The 24772-nt window shown below is 37.0% G+C and overlaps 1 pseudogene; it reads right to left on the reverse strand.

The window, feature by feature from the left end:
- Nucleotides 1-235: 235 nt before the first annotated feature.
- Nucleotides 236-20771, reverse strand: LOC115511277 (annotated as a pseudogene).
- Between the last annotated feature and the right edge of the window lie 4001 nt (nucleotides 20772-24772).

Below are 24772 nucleotides of genomic sequence, written 5' to 3' on the forward strand. Positions count from 1 at the left end.
AAAAGTTATAAAAGCCCCTTGCTACATAGATAATGCAGATAATCCTGTTTATCTGGTCCATGAGCAAAAGGCAAGCACTTAAGATCATCTGCTCCAATCTTTTGTTTATTTCTTCTTGCTGGAATTTCATATTAATTTCTTCATGTTGGGTGACTAAATCAGACGATGGTAGAGTTGGTAAGCTGGCATTTACTCAGCCCCACCCTGCTCAGCCTGGGAGCTGACTGATGAATTCTCAGCTGGTCTCTTCCTCAGCTTGTGCCTTAGGGTTTTCCCGGCATCTGTGTAGGGGATTGAAGTAGCCACAGTACCTATGTTTAGGTGGCTGCTTGACATTGGGTCTCATCTCCTTGATTTTCCATATCTTCTGCATTGATTCTCCCTAGCCTGTGGTTGGCTCCGAGAATCCCTCCGAAACTGTGCTCTGTACCCCCAATATACTGTCTCACTGGCCTACCTTGTTCTCCTGCACTCTGGTTGTCCTCTCCCTCCATTACCTCTCCCTGTGCTGGAGGGTCAGAAGGCTGTGGCTGACTCCCAGTGGGTCTCTGCAAGCAGGTAGGTGGGAACGGTGGCCTACCAGAGGGCGGCGCTGTGGGGCCTGGCCTTCTGGAACATGCTCTGATCCCTCCTTCTTTGCCCTACTCTCGCTATTTGGGTAATTTTGCTGGGAATTGCATGGAGGACCCCTGTCACGTCGAGGGCATCTCTCAAGGTCACGGTCGGCTGCATATTTACTGCTTTGCCCTGGAGCTCCGCCAGGGCCTGCCACATTTGCTGCCTCCACACCCTTTTCTCCCTCAACATCAAACTCCACCAGCCCTGGTCACCTACCCTGCCATGATCCTTCCGGGGTTGTAATGTACAACACGATCCTTCCGGGGTTATTCTTCTTTATGACAGTGTGATGTACAATTACATCTTCCTTGGTGTCATTCCTGTTGATGAAACCATATCTGTTTCTTACACTGAACCACTTTTGTGTTCTTAAAACCTTCCTTGTGTTGACCTCTTTGTTCCCTGGGGACAAACACTACCGATGTGAGGCCACCGGGCTGCAGCTCCCTGCACTCCTGCCTGTCGAGGTGCCGCCCTTGATGTCCGAAACACTGAGGGTGCGGGCGGTGGGCAGCTGCTGGTCTTGGCCTTGCCGCTCTCCTGGCGGGGAGAGGACAGAGGCAGGCTGCTGGTTGCGGCACCTCCTGCGTGGGTGTGACGGTGGGGCCCGGAATCCGCTACCGGTTGAACTCCTTATTGTTCCTTTTTCACAACTTCAGAAACACGTGTCTCTAGGTCATCTGCCAGTGAACCACTCGCCAAACGTAGAGATTCGCAAGCTCTACTGTTATTAGATCTACAGCAAAGGGTTAAACGGGTCCAACTTTGGCTCAGGTCATGACCTCCAGGTTTGTGAGTTCAGCCCACATCAGGCTCTGCGCTGACAGCTCAGAGCCTCATGTTACAGCAAATACTCGGCTCCCTGGAAGGGACAGGCAACACGCACTCAGGCAAACCGAAAAGACTGTTTATTTCGCACTGGTGCCTGTCCAGCGGAGTCATCTCCAAAGGCTGAGCACCTAGCTTAGGTTTTACTGGCCTTTTATACATATGTGCTTCCTGCCTGGGCGGGGCTAGTACAGTCAAGATTCTGGTTCCTGGCTGCAGGCTTGTACAAGCGGCAAGCAAGACTTCAGAAGCCAAAAGCTTGCAAGGGGGAGTATCTGGCCTCTGACATCAGGCTGCCCCTCTTTGTCTGCTTTTTACAACCTTTCTTTCCCCTGGAACCTGCTTCAGATTCTGTGTCTCCTTCTCACTGTCCCTCCCCCGCTCACACTTTGTCTCTCCCAAAAATAAATAAACATTTAAAGAAATTTTTAGTGGCGCCTGGGTGGCTCAGTCGGTTGGGTGCCTGACTTCAGCTCAGGTCATGATCTCACGGGTTTGTGGGTTTGAGCCCTGTGTAGGGCTCTGTGCTGACAGCTCGGAGCCTGGAGCCTGCTTCAGATTCTGGGTCTCCCTCTCTGTCTACCTTTTCCCCACTCATACTCTACCTCTCTGTCTCTCTCAAAAATAAACATTAAATAAACAATAATTTAAAAATGTTTAAGGATATACAGCAGAGATAAAATCACAGAGATTCAAACTCTACAGCAAAGAGAAAGGAACAAACTGATAAAGCCCACAAGATAGATAAAACTCAAAGTCATTATTCTTAGTGAAGGAAATCAGACACAAAATAGTACATATCCAATAAAAACTCTGAAATGCAAACCGATGCGTAGTGATAGAATATCACAGTAGCTAGCCAGCACACGGACTGCAGAGGGACAGAAGCACACTTCTGTAGTTGATAGAAACAGCATTTGTATCTTGTGGTGGTGGGTTCTCAGCATATACATCTCTCAAAACTGATGGACGTGTGCTCCTCGAATGGAGGAGTCGTATATACATTTTATCACACTAAAGTTATTTAAAAATCATAGACATTCAAGATTCCAGCAAGGTTAGGCTAGAGTGTGGTAAACCCGAGAGGCACCAAAATGTATTCTTTCTACAATAGAAATCTTCCACAAAGATTTCTACACTAATTTTTTAATTCTGTGTTCTCCATCACAAAACTTGAAAAGACAAACGTCACAGGTGACAGCTTCTTTACTCTGAACTGATAGGTGTTATTCAAATAGGTGTTCATTTGTGTGTATACTGGCATACCTCATTTTATTGTTCTTTGCTTCATTGCGCTTCCCAGATCCTGCATTTTTTACAAATTGAAGGTTTGTGGCAACCCTGCCTAGAGCAAGTCTGTTGGTTCCATTTTTTCCAACAGCATTTGCTTACTTCCTGTCTCCGTGTTTGGTAATTCTCATAGTATTTAGAACTTTTTAAGTATTATTATATTTGTTATGGTGATCTGTGATCAGTGACTACGACTCACTGAAAGCTCAGATGATGGTTATTAGCATTTTATAGCAATAAAGTATTTTTTAATTAAGTATGTACAATGGTTTTTTTGACATAATGCTGTTGCACACTTAATAGACTATAGTGTAGTGTGCATATAACTTCTGTATGCCCTGGAAAACCAAAAATCCCTTTGACTTGCTTTATTTCAACATTTGCTTTATTGCAGTGGTCTGGAACTAAATCCACAATATCTCTGAGGTATGCCAATGATTCTTTGGTGCTACATAGCAGTGCCATGGTATTCTAATCATTATTGCTATGATCAGAAAAGAAGTGGTATAGATTTTCTATATGAATTATTCCTTCCCATTAAGTGAATATTAATTTGTGCTGATCAAGCAAAGATTTGCTGAGCTCAGGAAAGGGAAACATGTATCATTAAATCTCTGCAAAGTGGGTATGTTGTTAACATCTCAACTCAAAAGTACTTGCCATGTTTAAATAGTGAGAGGAAAAAAATCCCTTCTAATGCTTTAATTTTACTTGTATTATAGTTTTTTTAAAATAGATGTATAAGATGTATAAGAACTTTGTCGTGTATACATTATTTATACCCATACAGGTTAAATGTTATTATAAGAATAGCTCAAAGTCATTTTTCTTTAAAAGGAATTTTAAAATTATTGAAATCTGAGAAATGGCTAACAAGATCACTTCGAAAATGTTGCTAATTTTGTTGTAACTTCGTATCTGGTAATCTACGACTATCAAAAGTAGTATGTCATTAAAATTCAATATGGAAGCATTATTTGTTTAAAGTCATAATATTCGCTCTGGTAGTTCATTGTATATATACAATATTTTAGTGATATTATCAATTAAACAAGGGTTATTAGCTCGCCTTGATAAGTGACTATGATTTTATTCAGGCACTATGAAAACTCATTTCTGTTTATAAATTGCAATTATCAAATGTGTTAGAACATAAGCAGTTCACACTTGGATCACTGATATGTATGGCATGATTTTTAATGAACTGGCTGCATTAAAATACATTTTTTGAAAGCTGCATTTTTAAAAGATATTTCTGATAATTTCTCTGTTGGATATGTTAAAAACAAACATGTTTTCCTTAGCAACCAGGATACGTAATGAGAAAACTGGAGACAGAAAATTCTGTGAGTCCATTTGTTCCAGCTAATGCTAAACTAGTATAAAGGCATTTCCTGATGATTTTTTTTCATGTTCTCCATTTCAACAAACCTGAAAATCATAGCTCAAGCCTCCAGTGGAAGCAAGGAAGCCAGCTGGAATTTGCTCAACCTTGAGAAGCAGGAAAAACAACAACAAAACAAGAATACCAATTAGAGAAAGCCAAAAATTGTAATGGAAAAAAATTCATAACAATTAGAATCTCTCCCTGCCCTCGCTTCCCTTTTGTTCCTATCCAGCAACAGACTGGACAGTGGGCCTTGGACATTGGAATCGCTCTGTTTCATAGTCAACACAAAGATAGCATTCCTTTGTTTTTAAAAGAGAAGGTTTTCCAAAATGAATCCATACAATGATGGGTTTAGGGAAGAGTAGATTATTTTTATGAGAAAGCTAATCAAAGCTATGAGGACTTAAACTGGAAATATTCAATGATACCTTTAGTCTGGCCAGTTATTTTTACACATTGAAATCCACCTAACAATTAATTTTTAGCAATTTTGCAGAAAGAGGACAGGGACAAAGGGCTCATATGTCACATATCACTTGAGCTTCATTCTGTGACTTAACTGCTTTAATAGTGTGCAAGACAACACTATTCAAGATGAGGCAGCTAAGTGATTCAGTAGATCAAACTCACATCTTATATCCACTGGCCCGTGTGTTGACTTCTGCAAGTTACTTCCCCTTTACAAATCCATTTTATAGCTTTAAATGAAGTGAATAGACTAGCTCTGACATTTTCAATCAAAGCTTCCATGAGTATACCTTCCATGAGTATACCTCAGAGGCACCTAGGGATCAGAATAGAGAGTGACCGAGCAAATGTCCACCTGTCCCTCACCCCCATCCTTACCCCCATTCAACAGAAAACACCACTATTATGTATTTATAGAATGCACTTGGGTGGACTTTTTTTTTTTTTTTTTTTTTTTTTTAGAGAAAAGGGACCTACAAATATATTTTTAAGTGCTTATAACTATTAGAATAAATTATCTCTATGGTGCCTTCTAAGATCTGGAATTAAACCTAGCAATGGAAAGTGACATTTAGAACTTGTTAATGCTGTAAATGATGACACCAGCATGTCACTAAAAGATAGGCATGTTTAATATAATAATTTCCCCCACTTAAAACCAGGTTGTGAGGCATATATTTGTTCATAAGTTTGCTGTTTGGGAGATGGAAAGCATTTTTCCATTGAAACAGTTTTTAAGGTGAAGTGGGGGAAAAAAAGAAAAAAAAAACACTAATTTAACTGCCAAAGTAAAAATGGTCCATTTTCAATAAAGAAGAGTGGGAGCTATGCTCTCACAAAAGCAGCAATTAAAATTCAGGTAGGAAAACAGTAGCATAGATGGACTTTTAAACCTCTTTGTTTGTAATATTTGAAGACAAATGACTTTAGAGTTATTTAATCTATTTCACTATGTTCTTTGATTTTGAAAGTTACCCAGAGACATGAGTTGAGAGATAGCTCTTTTCTGGTGTTTGCATGGTGACTGGGAAATAAAACAATTAAAAAATTTAAAAAGCCAATGGTCATTGAACTTTATTCAGAATGAGAGATATGTTCAACTCCATACCCCTCAAACATTAAAAATGTGTGTTAAAAGTGGGGGCGGGAGGTGGGAAGTAGCAACAATAGCTTTTACTGTGTAAGTATCCCTACCTTAGTTCAAATATATTGATTTCTAATCAGAAGAATTCAGGTTCTTCTGAGTTCTGCCGATAACTCAGGTAGTGGCTCTATTAAGACTGCTGGAATGCTCATATGCTTTGAAAATCTTCCCTGAGGCAAGAAAGTTTGTTTAAAAGATTAATAACTGAAGGGGCGCCTGGGTGGCTCAGTCGGTTGGGCAGCCGGCTCTTGATTTCAGCTCTGGTCATGATCTCATGGTTTGTGGGCTCAAGCCCCACATTGGGCTCTGGACTAATGGTGCCGAGCCTACTTGGGACTCTCTGTCTTCTGTCTCTGTGCCCACTCTCTCTCTCTCAAAATAAATAAATAAACTTAAAATAAAATAAATTCTAAAAAAAGATTAATAAGTGAAGATCTATGAGGAGCAAACATAAGCAAATCTGTCTATGCAATTTAGTCAATAGAAATACCAATAATCTACTTTTTTTTACATACTATTAATTCCACTTAATTAAAAATATCATATTTGGAAATGTTTCCAATAACTTATAGGAAAGTCTGTTTCATTTATGCTGGAATATTTTCAGCCTACGTAGTGTAACGGGAGAAGATGATTTAGAATCCATAGCTTATGAATACATTGCTCAACATTCTGAATAAATGGGACAAACTTCAAAAGGTATTATAATAATTTCTATAAAATTCTACACTGGTGAACATAGAATTTTATAATTCTTGGTTGTTTATATATTTTGGAAGCATCAGTGCCCTCTTGACCTTCCAGCAGTGGAATAATTGGGCATCCCACAAAAATTCTAGTTTCCATGAGCCTGATTGTGGGAAATAGAAATCCCATATTATTATATCCCACGATTATACTTATCATGAAGAGAATTCAATGGTCATTCATTCTAAAAGCTAATACACCTTGGGCACTTTCCATATATTCCGACACCCTGCAATAATGAAGGAAAATTGCTAATAATTCACCTATAACTACTGTACTGAGGTTCATCTTTATTGTTTCATCATTAAAATAAGAATTCTTCCATATTTTTATTTTTTAAGCACCATGACAGGACCTCTTTCTTTGCCCAGTCATAAGTACACAGAATTCCTCTCCTGACTTTGATGATAGGCATGCATTAGTGTATTCTCTCACACAACACACACATACACACACACACACACACACACACACACACACACAATTATCTTTTCAATTCCCCACTTCCCTTATTATAGCACAAATCTCCCTGTGCAAGAAATCTGAAGGTTGAGTATATTCCTACAAGGTTTTAAACATCAGAAGGAATGTGCTTCTTAAGTAATTATTTTTAGGAAGATAGTATGTACTTTTCCAGGCAGAGGTTTCATTTAAATATGAGCATGAGTGATACATCACACATACTAGTTCTGTGACATTTGGGGGAGAAAGGTATCACCGAAAACACACACATGCATCATGTGGTATTAGGAAAATTATGGCTTCATTAGATTTCTGTTTAATTCCAGGAATCACTATTGTTTCTTGGAAACATACATTTCAGAAAGAGAAAAATGTATTTCCCTTTTCTGAGAAAGCAAAACCCAGGGGCCAAGTATGACTTTTCTTTATGAAATATTTGCATGGTCTTCCAACAACGTCAACATATTGGTGGATGTTGTTTTTCTTCTATATTTTCTTTCTCCTACTATGGGAGATAAAAATGACTGGATGGGAGAGAAAGATGTTCTCTAGATTATAGAGTTCTTTGGCAACATTTTGAATTTCTTTGCTATCCTGACTCATTAATCTGCATCCCACACGATTGAAGAATTACATATGCCTAACCAAAAATTTTATTTACTATAAAATAAACATTTAAATACAATATTCTACAAATTCTACTTCTGTAACAAAAATGTTTCTATTAATTTCTTGCCAAATGTTATTACGTAAGATATACTATGCAATGTTTCTTAATTTGAAATCAGGATATTTTCCCAATCATGAAAAAAGACAGTGGTTTTTAGAAACTCTAAGGTAACAGTTTTTGTATCCTATCATAATTAATCTTGTGTGTAAATAAAGGGCTTTATAAGATTCTGCTTCTAAACCCGGTTTCTGAAGTCTTAACCCAGAATCTTCATAAAATTTATTACAAGTACACTAATTTAGAATCTATTTAAATGCAAATTAATATATACCTCCTTAAGAAAAGTTATTTAAATTGAGTTAAAAATAGTTAAAGGTGGCTTAAATTAAAAGTGAAATAAAAATTAGATACAATAGTTGGGATATAAGAGAGGCACCATAAATAAGATTTAAAATGTTTTAGGTGGGGGCACCTGAGTGGCTCAGTCAATTAAGCGTCTGATCCTTGATCTCACCTGGAATGGAACCTTGTATCAGCAGGGAGCCCACTTGGGATTCTTTTTCTGCCCTCCCCCTCCTCCTAGTCTCTCTCTCTCTCTCTCTCTCTCTCTCTCTCTCTCTCTCTCTGTCTCTGTCTCTCTGTCTCTCTGAAATAAATAAATAAATAAATAAATAAATAAATAAATAAATAAATAAATAAATAAATATTTAAAAAAATAAAATGTCTTAGGTGGTAGGTTAGCTGAGTTGTTAGAATAGCTTAAAAAAACAAAAGAAAAACATGCAATTAATGCAGATTTATATTTAATTGCCTGTGTTAATAATGTTGCCTTTTAAATGGTTTAAGTATAATGTGGTAAACTGCAGTTCTAGGAGCTTCTACATGTATATATGCACTCAGGTAACCAGCGGCCAGATTAAGATACATGATGTTTCAGAAGTGCTCATCATGCCCCTTTTCAGTGAATACCCTGCACACTCAGGGTAACCAGCATTCTCTGTAACCTATCACAATAGGTTAATTTTGCCACTTCGTGGAATTCATATAGAAAAAAAAATCATACACTGTGTATTCTGTGTGACCATCTCCTTTTTCTCATCTTTACATCTGTGATATTTATCTATACCGTTGAGTGTAACAGTAGTTCATCTCTTATTTCTAAGTAGTGTGCCACAGAATTTACACCACAAATTATTTGTACACACGTGCTACTAGTAAGGAGCAGGCCAAGCCTCTGTGCTCAGTACACAGTTTATTCAAACATGCCCATCATAGTCTCTTTCGCCACCTCTCATCTCCGAAGGGGAAGGACCAGTGATGGAACCCAAAGCGGAAGATCCCCATCTTTTATGCAGTAGGATGATATGTTATTTATTTTTGTTGCTGTTCTCTGCATTTCCATTATCATGGAGAAAGAAACCTCTAAACTCAGAATTCAAAACCCAAAGAGAGCCACTCCCTTCCATTCTTAAGAGAATGGCAGGACTCAATGACTGATAATTTTATGAATCTTCCCTGAAGGCTGTAGGCAGAGTGTAGGAAGAGGACAGGGATTTGATGTTAACAGAAATAGTCATTCTGCAGGTGGACAGGACACACGTGCTTGAAAGCAGGCAGGCGGTAACGTATTGATGGATATGATGTAAGAAGGATGTTAGTATCATTTGAGCGGATGCGTGCAAGAACTCAACAATTTCAGGTTCGAAAGTTCCTTTGGCTCAATAGATCTTTACATATCACTTGATCTAAAAACATGCCCTCAGCTTTCTCATACTTTCAAATCATTTTTCCAGTTTTTCAGATAACTTCTCCAGCTATAAATACGTGAGGTAAATTGCATGTAATTAAATTATCATGATTTAGGGGCGCCTGGGTGGCTCAGTTGCTTAAGTGTCACTTCTGCTCAGGTCATGCTTTCGCGGTTCATGAGTTCGAGCCCCATGTGGGGCTCTGTGCTGACAGGTCAGAGCCTGGAGCCTGCTTCGGATTCTGTGTCTCCCTCTCTCTCTGCCCCTCCCCCACTCATGCTCTCTCTCCGTCTCTCAAAAAATAAATAAATGTTAAAAAAGAAAATGTAAAAAAAATTATCATGATTTATTTCCTGTTACCTTAGCACCTCTAGCCCTCACCTTTTTTAGGAACCTGGATGACAGCCCTTTTATTCTGAAGTATGGTTTGTATCTCAACAAATAAAATTAGATATTATATAGGACCAAGGTTATTCTTGAAGTAGTTCCTGTTTTTTTTCTGCAACAATTAAATGTGTTTTAATTATAAACATGTTTTATAAAGTTTAAAAACTGATAGAAAACATATTAAAATTTATTTTATTTTATTCTTAAAATTTTTGTGTGTGTGCGTTTATATTTCTGAAATGTGGAAAAAAATTTCGGTGCAACATATTGATTTTTAAGTAAACAACAGGCATTTGCAATTATATGTTTCATGCTTCATATTTTTTCTTATTAATTATTTATTTACTCTTATTTCACTTGCACCCCAGCCCAACATTCAAACTGTACTCTTAACTTATTTTTAGTTCTAGAGAATTATTGACATTTGTAGATAAATCCATTGTTCACAGAATAAATCAATGTCACATTTTATGTACTATTAAAATTAATAAGGCATCTGATTTATATATAACTCTTGAAGTTTTAGAAATATTATTTTTCACCACCTGTGATATAAAATACATTAAAATATTTGATATGGTCAGCAATTCATAAATATTTATTTTTTCTACATCATTATTTCTTCCAGTCATGCACCATTCAATAAAGGAAAAAATGTTCATTTTTAAGAAAATCTCACAAAACCCATGGTGTTCAGTTTTGCATAAATAATTCAACATCATGTGTTGCACTATTTTTGTCTTATTTTGCTTTGTTTTGTTTTATTGAAATATAGCTGACATACAATGTTATATTCGTTTCAGGTGCACACCATAGTGTTTTGACAATTCCATATATTATGCTGTAGTCACCGTGATATGTGTGGCAGTGTTTATTGTAAAGAATCATCACTTTGCCATCGGAAGAATGACAGTAAGCTCATTACACCAAGGTGGGTCAGTTTTATGATTGTTCTTAAAATGCTTGTTTCTATATCATAGAGAAAATTGGTTGCTTTAAAAACCAATTTCTGAAGGTAATCCATTTTAAAAGGTAAAAGTAAACAGACTACTCTAAAATGCTCACTTTTATGCAAACAGTTATTATGGATTAATGTATTGTTAGACATGATGATCTTTCAGTGATTATTTCAAATTGATGATGTTCTGGAATTACCAACTAAAAATTTGAAAACGAAAAGTCAGTAACTGGATGTCAACTGATGATACCACGTTCAGTAAGGTTTTGTCCGAACTAACCTGATTTTCTGTGGTGACAGGATTAGCAAATTGCATGTTGTGGATAGAATAAGCCCTTAATTTTATTTAGACATTATTAAAATCTTTCATAGTGTATTTTCTAAAACACTGGGAAAATATTTATTGACAGCAATATACTCCACTGATAAACTCCCAAAGAGTGTGGCTCTTAATGGATTCATAGCAGTGTCTTTTATGGACTGATACAGAGCTGTCAACAGTTTTATCAACAACTTGGAAGATGAGAGAGAAGACATGGTTATCAAATTTATAAATGACTAGAAACCAGAAAGGTTAATTAATGTAAGAAATAAGATGCAACAAAGTGTCTATGACTATGAACAGCCAAGTCAACATGATGAATTTTAAATGTAGAATATGCATTTCACATTAAAAGATATATTAAAATAGAAAGGGAAATCAACTTGAAAATGATTATATATAGTTTTGGGTGTGCAAGTGTGTGTGTGTGTGTGTGTGTGTGTGTGTCCATGTGTATGCTGGTAAGAGAGTTAGTAGTTTTATTTACAAATAAAACTAATGTTAACTAAGAATATCAAATGACACTTAGAGGTGACTGGAAGCTTGAGTTACATTAATAGAAAAATAGCAATTTGACAAGAGAAATACCAACTCTTCTGTGCTCTCTCTGGTTGTACTGCAGCATTATACACAAGTTTGGGAACCACATTTTAAGATCAACAATGACAAACTGAATAACTTGTCCATAAGTGATTCCTTATCTTTGGGAGATCACAGATAATATTTCATTAGGAATCTAAAAGAAGTTATAGATATCTCCCCAGAAAAAAAATATGCATACACAGAATTTTATATATAATTTCGGAAGGTTTACAGTATTCCTTGAAACCCATTTATGAATTTCCTAGGTGTTCATGGACTTTTAAGAATCTCTGATCTAAGACCAAGTGGTGACGCAGTAAGGATTGTGAATTCCCTAAAATATGAAAACACTGAAAGGAATTGAAAGTGTTTAGTTTGGTCTAAAGAACACAAAAGGGTAGGAACAAATTAGCTGCCATCAAACATTTTAAGAATTTTCATGTTCAAGAGTTATTATATTTATTTTATGTATCTCCAATGAGAAGGATAGAAACACCAGAGAGACATATTTTGTGTAAGTAGAAATAGAATGAATGGGAGGCATTTAATTCAATTTAACATTCAATCAGTGCTTTCCACATGGTATGCTAGACTAGGAGGGCGAATGTAAATATCAAATGAATAAAACATAGTCTTTCCTTGGGATGTTTGGAGAAGAAAGTTCTAGCTCAAAAAACAAAGTCCCTTTAAAGAGGAATTTAAAAAATATGCCAGCCCTTTTATAACTATATAGTATAGATTTATCAACCTGGAGTAGATTTTTATTGCTAGGAAAATAATGAGTTGAATGGTTACACTTAGTAATGCAAATGGATAGTATTTTAATAGGGCTCATTGCCCTGTGAAAAAGAACAGGACTTTTGAGGCTACCCACAGCTCTTATTCTGAAATTTCCCTGGTATACAGAGGTGATAGCTGGATCGTAGGTAAAAATATATGCGGGGCCAAGGAGAGTCTTGAGAAAAAGGAATACAGATTTCTTCCTCTTTTAGGATCCACCTTATTAGAGCTTCGGTCATAGATTGAGATGTTCCAGATGGATATTTCCTTGCAGGAAAAGAACTTCAAACTAAAATTTATCCTGAAAGGCAACCGCAGGCCCTATAAGTTCTTGAATGAGAGCTCATTCTAGCAGAGTATGCTCTCTGGGCTTGGAAGCCCTACCTGACCCAACCACATGGACAGAGAAGTTCCATTTTAAGTGAAATGTTTGATCATGTCAATGTAATCCAGAAGAATTGCAATCTTCAGAGTACAGAGTACTGTGCCATTCTTCTGTACTCTTTACTGGTACCTGGGCTAGCAAAGTCATCTGTGAGGCACAAGCATACAAATGCGTTGGACAGGGTTGCTTCAGTTTTCAATAGTGACAATTTTTGTGTTGCAGCAAAAAACAAACAAACAAACAAACAAACATGGCATCCGGAAAGTGGTCACAGTAGCTCTCCAACCCTTGTCCTTCCTGGTGAATGGATAAAATACTACTCATTTAATGTGAATAAATTCGGGGTACCTGGGTGGCTCAGTTGGTTAAGTGTCCGACTTCAGCTCAGGTCACGATCTCACAGTTCGTGAGTTCAAGCCATGCATACAGCTTGGAGCCTGGAGCCTGCTTCACATTCAGTGTTTCCCTCTCTCTCTGCCCCTCCCCCACTCACACTCTATCTTTTGAAAATAAATAAGCATTAAAAAAAGTGAATGAATTTAAGTGAATAAATTCTGAGGAACGTTAAAAACTGTGGGCTAAGGGTATAGAAAATCAGGAGGGAGATGCTGGTCTTCCTGGAATTATGAATTGCATTTATTAATAAAATGGAAAGAAAAGAACATTTGCTCAATAGGTCATTGACTTGAAGGGAATACACCTGGATTTGTAGGTTTGAATTTTCCTTTCTAGTCTTGTGTATTATAAGTTAGAGTAGTGATGGGAACTGAAAAGAAGAAGATAATGCCCTACTTTATTTCCTCAAATTAAAGTTCAAAAATTATGGTAGAAGGAATATCTCCTCCTCAAAGTCTAAAAATTGTGGTAGAAGGAAACAAGATCAATTGACCAGTGTAATGTACTGTTCACTGCAAAGGGTCTATTCATCTTGAATAGTATTTCTGTGATCAACACATTGAATATGAAAACTCTAACTCTGGATAGTACTAGAATAGTGATGCTTCAGTGGATGGACTTATTATCAAATTGACTATACTTTACCCTATGCTAATTAAATATAAATCTGTAGGTTTAGTGCCTAGTCATCAATACATATATTTTTAATTAATAGAAATTTAGATGACTTTAATGTGCAGCCAGGATTGAGAACCCTTAGCATGGAGAAGTGGTTCTCAGAGCGAGGTATAGCAGCATTTGTATGACCTGGGAACGTGTTGGAAATGCAGATTCTCTGGTCCAATTTTGACCTACTAAATCGGAGACTGACAGATGGAGCCCAGTATTCCCTGTTTTAATGTGCCCTCCAGATGATTCTAATACACACTCAATTTGTGAATAATGTCATAAAGCCTTATGAAAAGTCGCAATTTTTCTTTTTTTTTTTTTTTTTTTTAAATTTTTTTTTTTCAACGTTTTTATTTATTTTTGGGACAGAGAGAGACAGAGCATGAACGGGGGAGGGGCAGAGAGAGAGGGAGACACAGAATCGGAAACAGGCTCCAGGCTCCGAGCCATCAGCCCAGAGCCTGACGCGGGGCTCAAACTCACGGACCGCGAGATCGTGACCTGGCTGAAGTCGGACGCTTAACCGACTGCGCCACCCAGGCGCCCCAAGTCGCAATTTTTCTAATTAAATAATACAAAATGAATTTGTTCATTAACCAGTTACAACCAAGATGTTATGTTGGAGGTAAGAATAGCATCTGTTTCTTTTGTATACACCCACCATCGAGATTAATGTAAAGCATGCACTGAGTTCTCAATAGTATGTGCTGATTAACTTGCCCTTGTGTATTTAAAGGTGATTTGTATGCCTAAAATGATAGAATACCAGTCATGTTCATCCATACAAAGTCCCTTGCCACTTAATGTGTTTTGTTTTCTTCTGTAGTAGAGGTGAATAGGGATAGATAAATCCCTCGCCATTCACTTCCTCAGCAAATATCCATTGAGTGTGTATTAGGGGCCGAGTATTATTCTAGATTGTGAGAATACCCAGTGAGCAAAATAGACAAAGCTCTTTGCCCTGGAAAAGGTAACCTTCTGATGGAGGAGTCAGAAAATAAGCAAAAAACATTAAAGTATAAATTGTATGTTATATTTGTTATAAGTTATATAGAAATTAAAGAGCAGGTAGGGTAAAGAGATTCAGAATTGTGCAGGATGATGGGGTAAGGGAGGCCATTTTGCAAAGCCGAATAGAGTAGATAGTAAAACCCCCAGAGAGAAAATGAGATTTGAGCAGTGACTAGTGCTGGAAGAGTAAGCCAAGCAGGTTTCTGTGTGAAGGGCTGTCTATGGAGAGGGAACATAGAGAACAAAGCCGGTAAAGTAGGAGCACGCCTGGGGTTTTTGAAGACCGTAATGATAGGCCAGCACTGCTGTATCAGTGTGCACAAGGCTGGCAGAGAGGAGGTAAGGGAGATCGCGGAGGAGGATCTTGCAGGCCGTGTAGAAGGGTATGGGCTTTTATTCTGAGTCTAATAGAAAGACATTGGGGTGACATGATCTGGCTTACCTTTTTAATGGATCACTGGTCGCCGAGTGAGAACAGACTGGTGTGCAGCAAGGGTAATAGCAGTGGAATAAATCAGAAGGCTCTTGCAATAGTCTAGGAAAGAAAATGATTACTCAGATTAGGGGGACAGCAGAATATCTGGTGTTCCGGTTCCAGGTATGTTTTGAAATTGGATCCCATAGATTTTATAAATTTACGAATCAGGTGTAGGTAGGGAAAAAAGAGGAATCACAGATTATTCTAAGGTTTTTGGTCTCAGGCAACTGGAAGAAGGACTATACACACTATTATCTCCCCCCTTAAGCCTTAAAGTGTTCATTTTTGATGCCGGAAGAAAGAACACTGGCACTTTACCCACCCTGTGCTCTATGCCAATTGATGGCTGAGTTTAAGAATCATGGTATTTGTGTCCTTTGAACTGCTCACAGTACTTTCTCTGAAGGACACATACCTAATAGATTTGTGTTCATTTATTTATTTATTTAACCAGCACTGATCCAGCCCTAGGAGTTGGGGAGGCACTGGTGATGAATTACTAACGAGACAGACAGGGTACTGCTAATGTGGAGCTCATAGCAAATGAAATAACCTGATCATGCAGGACCCTGCGCTTCAGTTTGACAACTCATTGTATTCTTCTGCCTTTCCTGTACTCCCTGACTGACACCTTAAAAAAAGTCAACTTCCCTAATTTGGTACCAGACCATGACTGATTTTGGGGAAAAAAAATACCTGTAGAATTAATATACGTGTAGGCAATGTTGTATTTCATATTATAAGACAGGTAGAGAAAGGTAACCAACATTCTGTGAAGCCATCAAGGAGAATGAATAGCACGAACCCTTCTGAAACGACTCGGGCAAATTGCTTTATTCTTTCTGGACAAGTTCTGTGCATATGAGAAACATAAATATGTCTTACATGGCTATAGTAGTGTAGAAAGTTAATGACGAGACTGGATCTCCAAAATCTTAAAAAATAAAAACTAATTTCTTAGCCCCCAAAAGGAACACCTTAAGTTACATGTAGGAAAATATTAATACTCCCTAGACGCTTTGTGCTAAGACTATTTGTGCTTACAAATCAGCTTTCGGTAGGTACAGATATTAGCAAAATGATTTTCATGAAAAAAAAAAGCTTTTATTGAAATATTTAAGTTTCCTAGATGATTGAGAATGTTGTATGTTTTAAAAGACCAATACCCAGAACAGGTATCATTAAAAACGGTTATTTTCTGTAGCTACAGATCCATTTTTTTCCAGTATTTAAGACTTTCATTGTGATTTCCCTACCCCAAAGTGGGTTATGAAATAATTTGATGAATTAGATGCAATTTGTAAATCATTTGACAAGATTTTTCTCTTTGTTAGTTCAGAGGACCTTTTTGATACAGAAAGATAAAATAAAAATACTACATTTTGAACTATCCTTTGGGGAAAAATTATGTGCCCAAGGGCTGTACCCATAGAGAAATAATGGGTTCCCCGAATATTGTCACAAGACATATTCTTCCATCTTCTTTCCCTCTCCACCCCCAGCAATAACACAAAGAAAAAAATAAAGATTGCAGAAAAAACACTTTCAAAGGCACAGTTTAGCCAATTCAAGTGCAATGTGTATCATCCTACAGTACTACAGGCATCCTTAGAAAAATGATTTTATAGTTTCAGACTCCTAGCCATGCTTCCCTTCTGTGCAACACTGCCTGGGAAGAGCTAGCTTGGAGTGCTAGCCTGTCAGTCAAAACCCCGATGATGTGCCAAACCCTTGCAGGCCACCATGCTTTTCACTATGGGACCTCAAGGGAAATGTGTGTTTTTGTATGAATGTGTTTCCAGAGAATACAGAAAATCCAGGTATTTTCTAATGGATAGGAGAGAAACTATGTGGAAGAAGAGACACATTTTCTAGGAGAGATTATTATATGAAGGCTAACCTAGGTTAATCTTTGGAATGGAAGAATACAAAACTGAGTCTAACTATCTTAGGAGATATCTATGTGTTCTATAAGAGTAACTACAATAACATGTGCATTATCAGCAATGCATATAGGTTTCAATTGGTTTTTTGAAAAGATCCAAGCCATTGTTTTAGAGCATGATGCGTTTATGTATGTTTGTATGTACCTATGCACGTAGTCCATACAAACCAGTACAGACCTGCAGGGGTCAACTGATATGAGCATCCGGAAACTTCTCAGTTGGACAGATAAAATTGGGTCTATTCTGAAAAGGAAAACACAGGCTATTTTTCATGGTTTCCATCCTTGTGAGGCTGAAAATCTTCTCTGGATGCCTAAACTCAGTTTCCAAGGACAATCTCTGCTTTGCTCTGGCACATTATGCTTATCACAGAATTATGTTTTCTTCAAAGTTATTACTTGAGAGAAGAACAGATGCCAAATATATATAAAAAAATAACTTCCGAATATCTAATTTTTCTTCACATATCAAGTAAATTAAAAAAAATTTTTTTGAATTGGTATTTTGGATGGCATTCAATGTTCTTCTCTTTAAATTTTAAGAGTCCTGAGTATCTTGCCAAGCATATAAACCAAATTGTATTGGAACTGCAAGGCTTTAATAAGCAGTCTCAGATATTGCCTCCCCACCCCCACATGGCAGGTCTCTCTTTTATTGGAGCCATCTTTTACCAAGCTGCCAACTTCCCCTTTTGCTAAATGCTCATAAACCTCCATCTTCTCATTGACTCTCTTTTTGAGTTCACGTTTTGTTCCTCAAGATTCCAGTCATTGAATTTGATCATCTTTTTTTCTTTTTGCAACTCACACATCCCACACCCTCTACCTAATGTCACTCGAGAATCATCTTTACCTTTTGGAGACATTGCCATTTACATTACTAGGACCAGGGCTCTCGATGTAAAGGCTTTTTCCTTAATTCAAATAGCAAAAGCAGTCTTATTAAATTGGAGTTACAGCCAGCCACAGTGAACTTCTCTTCAGACCAAACACCTCTTTTATCCTGTCTGCTCTTTCTCTCTGAAAAGAATGTTAGCGTCTGTAAGTAGTGGTGACAGTTCCAGAGAAGATGAATTTCATAATATTGTGGAAAAGAACAATAATAAAAGAAACATTTCACTCCACTTTTACTGACTCTCCAGAGAATACATGAAATTAAATGAGTTATTTAAATAAAGCACACTAGGTCAATGGTTCCAGCTCAAAAAAAAATTTCCAGTTAAAAAAAAAAAATAAAAAACAGCTAACTTGGTAAAGCAGAAAAAGTTTTTTTTTTTCAAGGCAGAAGTTCTGTTTCTTCAAAAGAAATCTTAAGTAGAGGAGGACTAATGTAAAGTATGTCAGCTTTTCTAGTCAAAAAATACACAGGTGATGTGGCACTTGGATGGCCCAGTTGGTTGAGCATCTGACTCTTGATTTTGGATCAGGTCATGATCTCAGGGTTTGTAAGTTCGAGCCTGGCATTGGGTTCTGCACTGATTTTCTCTTTTTCTCTGCCCCTTTCTCTCTCTCTCTTTCTCAAAAATATAAATAAAACATTTAAAAATATACACAGGTGATATTTGGAGGCTTCCCTTCCCACTCACCAGTCCTCAGTCTCCCTCAAAATCAGCAGTGAAGAATCTCAGAGCATATTTTGAAAACAACAATACTAAGAGATACCAAGCTCTGAAGGGCAATGTTTATGATCTGGAAAAATCTCCTAATGATGTATCTTATCTGGTAATCGCTTAAAATTATTACCTGAATATCTATGCTTCAAAAGAAGAAATATTTAGGGGGGAAATGGCATTATAAACAAGTTTGCCTATCAGATTGTATGTTAATATTTCCAAGAATGGGTTCAAAACTGATGAAGGTAACTATATCTCATTGCCACCTTGAACTATATTCTGTTTAAATTGCATGGTAGAATATAGTCAGATTCCAAAAGTATCATTTCAGCTGTGGTTCTCAAAGGACAAATGTATAAGGAGACCTAATACCAATCAACAGACCCTCCTGTGAAGAGAAGTCGTGCAACTAGTTTTATTATGGCACGAATGGCAATTATAGTACTTTTCATCACTCTTACTAACGTCATTTTCCTGGAGATCCCTGGGGGGCCATGAAAGATGGTAATACCTCTATGCTTCAAATAGCATTATTAAGGATTTTTCCCCTTTTCCTTAGACAAGAGTTGATTTGAAGTAAAAATTTCATACATTTAAGGTAGCCTCTTTTTCTCTTATAGGAAAATGTGGTTTTCTTGTTAGGGTTTAAAAAAAAAACTAACAAATATATATATTTCCCACCATTTGCTTTTGTTTGTTCTTCCCTAAGACCTATTCTTCTACATGACAGGTTCAGTGGTTCAGTGCTGATTTCAGGATAAAATCAAGGGTCATCAACTTATTTCATAAAGCTTTTGAACAAAAAAAATCTGTATTATACTCAGATTCTATCATTTTTGTAGTACTGGATGCTTTTGGTGATACAGTTTTGATGGTATACACGTGAGCCCATTATAACAGAGTTACATTGCCGCTCCTTATAGAGGTACTAAATCAAATGCCCGCCCATATTTTAGCCATTTCAAAATCTTGTTCTAATTAAACTTGTTCAGTCCGTGGCATTCACCATGTTTTGAAACCATATAATATTTAATCAGTAGCTCTCATACAATGCATGCCATACTAGGAAAAAGAAGCCTACCCTTGCTTAAACATGTTAAAAGATATTGATTAAGAGGACTTAATGAAACAACTTTTCCATTTGAAGAACCAATTCAATGTCTAGGTAGAAAATTCTGACTGAGAATGTCAGAGAAAATGATAAATAATTTTTTTTGAGCGACAGACAGAGAGCGTGCATGAGTGGGTGAGAGAGGCAGAGGGTGAGAGAGAGATTCCCAAGCATGCACCACACTTAGTGTGGAGCTGGACATGGGGTTGAATCCGGGACCCTGGGATGATCACCGGAGCCAAAATCAAGAGTCAGTCGCTCAACCAGCTGAGCCACCCAGGCGTCCTAAGAAACAACTTTTTTATTTTACTTTTGCATAAGAGTCAACAAATAATCAGTTTAGCAACCTTTGGACAGGGGAACATAAATTCCAAAGAATAGCATCTATCCTTTGAGATAACATTAAAATAGCTGTGTGGATGGAGTAACTTAGGCAGTGCTCATTCTCATCATTTTTTTTTATGAGTTTGGTTTACTCAATGTTAATTTTCATAGTTGATAGTATGAGTGAGAAGCAAAAATCTCTTAAATGCTGGAGAGGTATTGGATTACCATCATTTGCCTTTCTTTGGTCTCCATGGGCAACAAGGAAATGAAGGTCAAATAGGGAATTTCAACATAACTTCAATCTAAGTTCAGTATTAAATTCAATGAAACAGCATTTAAAAAACTGAGACATACTGGGAGTTACCTCAGTCACCTCATTCTTATCTTTCTGTGTCTGGCTTTTTCCACTTAGCATGGTGTCCTTAAGATCCACACATGCCATCACAAATAGAATTTTCCTGTTTCACCTAATTGTGACATTTTTCAGTCATTTGTTTGTTTTAATGCTTTTTCTGCTGCATTTACATCCTTCTTCAGGGCCTGCATTTACAAATATATTTAACATTTTGATATCCCACAGGTCCTTAAGTTTCTACACATTAAAAAAAATGTTTTTCGGGGCGCCTGGGTGGCGCAGTCGGTTAAGCGTCCGACTTCAGCCAGGTCACGATCTCGCGGTCCGTGAGTTCGAGCCACGCGTCAGGCTCTGGGCTGACAGCTCAGAGCCTGGAGCCTGTTTCCGATTCTGTGTCTCCCTCTCTCTCGGCCCCTCCCCCGTTCATGCTCTGTCTCTCTCTGTCCCAAAAATAAATAAAAACGTTGAAAAAAAAATTTAAAAAAAAAAAAATGTTTTTCGGGGCGCCTGGGTGGCGCAGTCGGTTAAGCGTCTGACTTCAGCCAGGTCACGATCTCGCGGTCCGTGAGTTCGAGCCCCGCGTCAGGCTCTGGGCTGATGGCTCAGAGCCTGGAGCCTGTTTCTGATTCTGTGTCTCCCTCTCTCTCTGCCCCTCCCCCGTTCATGCTCTGTCTCTCTCTGTCCCAAAAATAAATAAACGTTGAAAAAAAAAATGTTTTTCTTTAACTGTTCTTAAGATTGGAAATTTTTATTGGTCCAATTTATTGACTAACATCTTTATTTTTCTGGTAAGCCCATCCAGTGAATTTTTAATTTCAGATATTGCATTTTTTTAGTTCTTGATTTTGTATTTAATTTTTAAAATAGATTGTAGTTCTTTCCTGAGATTTCTTATCTTTTTATTTACTGTGAGCATATTACCCTTTATCACATTCAGAATGTTTATAATAGCTCTTTAAAGTCTAATGTCTTTTTGTGTTAATTCCAACATCTGGGTCATCTCAGAGTTGGCCTCTGGAAAGTATATTTTCTCTTGAAAATGTGTTGCCTTCTCTTTGTTTTAAGTCAAGTTTATTTTTTGTATCCTTCACTTTGTGAATGCGGTATCATGGAAACTCGGGATTCATTTCTGTTATTACAGAACGCTGATATTTTTGTTTTAGTATGCAATAATTTTATTGGACTCTAATTTGCAGTCTTTGTCTTTTGGGTTGCAACTTAAATCTCATTTTCCCCCTTCAGCATGGCTGTTTGCTCCCTGCTCCACACAAGCATGGTCAGGGCTCAGTCAGATACTTAGGGCAGAATATAAACACAGAATTGAGGGCTCCCCTTGTTTATTCCATTTCAGAGATTCCCTCTTTACTCTCCAACAGCTGTGGTTACCCTTATCCTCGACTTCTGGTTCATGATGTCAGAAATATCCTGGGTACCAGTGTTTCAGATGCTGTGTGTGGCATCTTGACTGCAGCTAGACTCATATTAAAAGCTAAAAATATAGAAAACTTCACGCCTTTCTAGTCTCTTCTTTTAACTTGTGACTGTCATCCAGAATTTCTCTGCTTTTGTTTACTCTTCTGAGACTTCAGGAAGGTGTGTGTGTGTGCGCGCGTGCACGTATGCATGCATATGCACGTGCATTTCCCAGAGCTTATAGATAGTTGTCTACAGGAAAGTCAATCTGTTAGTAGTTTACCGAACCACAGTGGCAAACTTGCAAAACTTCCATTACTAATATGGCAAATTTTTGTATTGGCGAAGGAAGATCAATATTTTGCATGTATGTGGTTGCAAAAATTCTACAGTTATGTATTTATTCTGGTAGATATTTAAATAAATTGGTATCATTTCTATGTAGAATTTTTTCAGGTATTTAAGGAAAATCTATAATTTAGAAATGTACTAATATAATTATTCAATTAACTTAAAAGAAAATTTAATAAATATCTGATATTTATTAAATTACATAGATATAATGTATATATGTAAATTTATATAAATTATATCTAATATAACCCCCAAATATTTAATCAAATCACAATCCCTAATGAGAGATCAGAAAAATTGCTTAATATTATTTCAGTGGTGAAACATTAGAAGTATTATTAAATTCAGGAACATAAAGATTATACACACCTTCTTACTGAACTAATTCAGCTAGAAAAGACAAACTTTATAATATCTACCTATTGAAAAAAGAGGAGGCACAACTTTCAAATTTTGTCTGAATATTTTTAAACAACCCTCCAAATGAATTGGATAAGAAAGTATTCGGAAAAAATATAATTTGATAATTTAGCCAATTACTGAATGAATCTACAGAGTGCATGAGTTTTGATTTATAATAATAATCAAGGAGAAAATCATAAAATAATCTCTCAAAATAGTAATATAAGAAATACGGTTCCTGGGTGGCTCAGTTGGTTAACATTAAGCATCTGATGCTTGATTTCAGTTCAGATCATGATCTCACAGTCTTGAGATCGAGCCCTGAGTCAGGCTCTGAGCTGAGTTCGGAGCCTGCTTAAGATTCTCTGTCTGTCTCTCTCTCTCTCTTTCTTTCTCTCCCTCTTTATCTTTCTCTCTCTCTCTCTCTCTCTCTCTGTCCCTGTCCCCCACTCTAGCACTCTCTCTATATAAAATAAATAAATAAAGTAAGTAATAAGGTAAAATAAGAAATAGAAATTTACATCTTCCCAAGAAATGTATAGCATTTATAAAAACTCCATAAAACTTTACTAGGAGGCATCTAAACTAATTTAAGGAAGGCAAAAATTGTAAACATATTATCCATAAAGGAATCTATAAATTTGATGATATCTCAGTTAATATTATTTCAAGGAATGTTCATTTATTTTATTAATTTGCAAAATAATTTTAAATATAAATATATTAGAAGAGCTAGGAATATTCTGGAAAGAGGATAATGAGGGAGAAACTGTCTTGTTAAGTAAAATATAGTAATTAAAACAATTGAGTATTGTAGAGGGAACATACTAAATGATAACTGGAAGAAATGATCAGTTATCAAAATAGATCTAAATAGGGACACCTGTATGGCTCATTTGGCTAAGCATCTGCCTCTTGATTTCAGCTAAGGTCATGATCTCACAGTTAGTGAGTTCGAGCCCTATGTTGGGATCTGCGTGGACAGCCAGTGAGCCTGCTTGGGATTCTCTCTGTCCCTCTCCCATTTGTGCACAAGCATATGCCTGTGCATTCTCTCTCTCTCTCTCTCTCTCTCTCTCTCTCTCTCTCTCTCTCACTCAAAATAAATAAATAAACATTTAAAAGAATATACCTAAATACATATGAGCATTCAATGCTTAGTAAAATTGGCTTTTTAACACACTAGGGAAATGGATTTGTTTTCTAAAAGTTAATGAAACAAATGGCTTGCTTATTTTGAGGGGGTGGAGAGGGAAACAGTAGATTTATAATTCACTAATTAATCTGAAAAACAAAATCCAGATAGATCAGACATTTAACCATACTTGCAGTGTGTGTTCAGAGTGATTGACCTTTACCTGTGTTACGTAGATTTGTAGGAATTCTGAAAGGATATCACTGACATGAAAAGAATGAGGTATGGGGACTGGAAATGCTGCCCATCATTTATCCTACAAATTAGGGAGCCCCATGATTATATCTCCACATTTTAAATTATATTCCAGGAGTTGGAGGATTTGTTGATCAATACTGGAGTAAGATTCTGGTCATCTATTGCTGGAAAGGTGCCAGCATGAAAAAAAAAAATGTTACTAAAGACTACAGGAAGTCTGAAATACCGGGAGAAGGATTGGGAGGAAGAAGTGATAGCAGGGGCACAGTGCTTAAGATTCAAACTGAAAACTCAGTTGTCAGAGGACCTCATTTACACTTTAGGACCATAGAACCTAGATTTCTTACAATTCATTGAGATTTACTAGCTCAAAATACAATTTTGTCATGGTATTTGTATACATTTGAATAAAGCAAACGATTGCATTTCCATTTTGAAAAACAAAGTCCATTCACTCTTCGTATTTCACATTCATTTTTAATTCATCTTACAACCTTAAGAGTTGAGTTGATCTCCTCCCTTTTTT

This window comes from Lynx canadensis, chromosome A3 (assembly GCF_007474595.2).
Source record: "Lynx canadensis isolate LIC74 chromosome A3, mLynCan4.pri.v2, whole genome shotgun sequence".
In the NCBI taxonomy this organism is placed as follows: Eukaryota; Metazoa; Chordata; class Mammalia; order Carnivora; family Felidae; genus Lynx; species Lynx canadensis.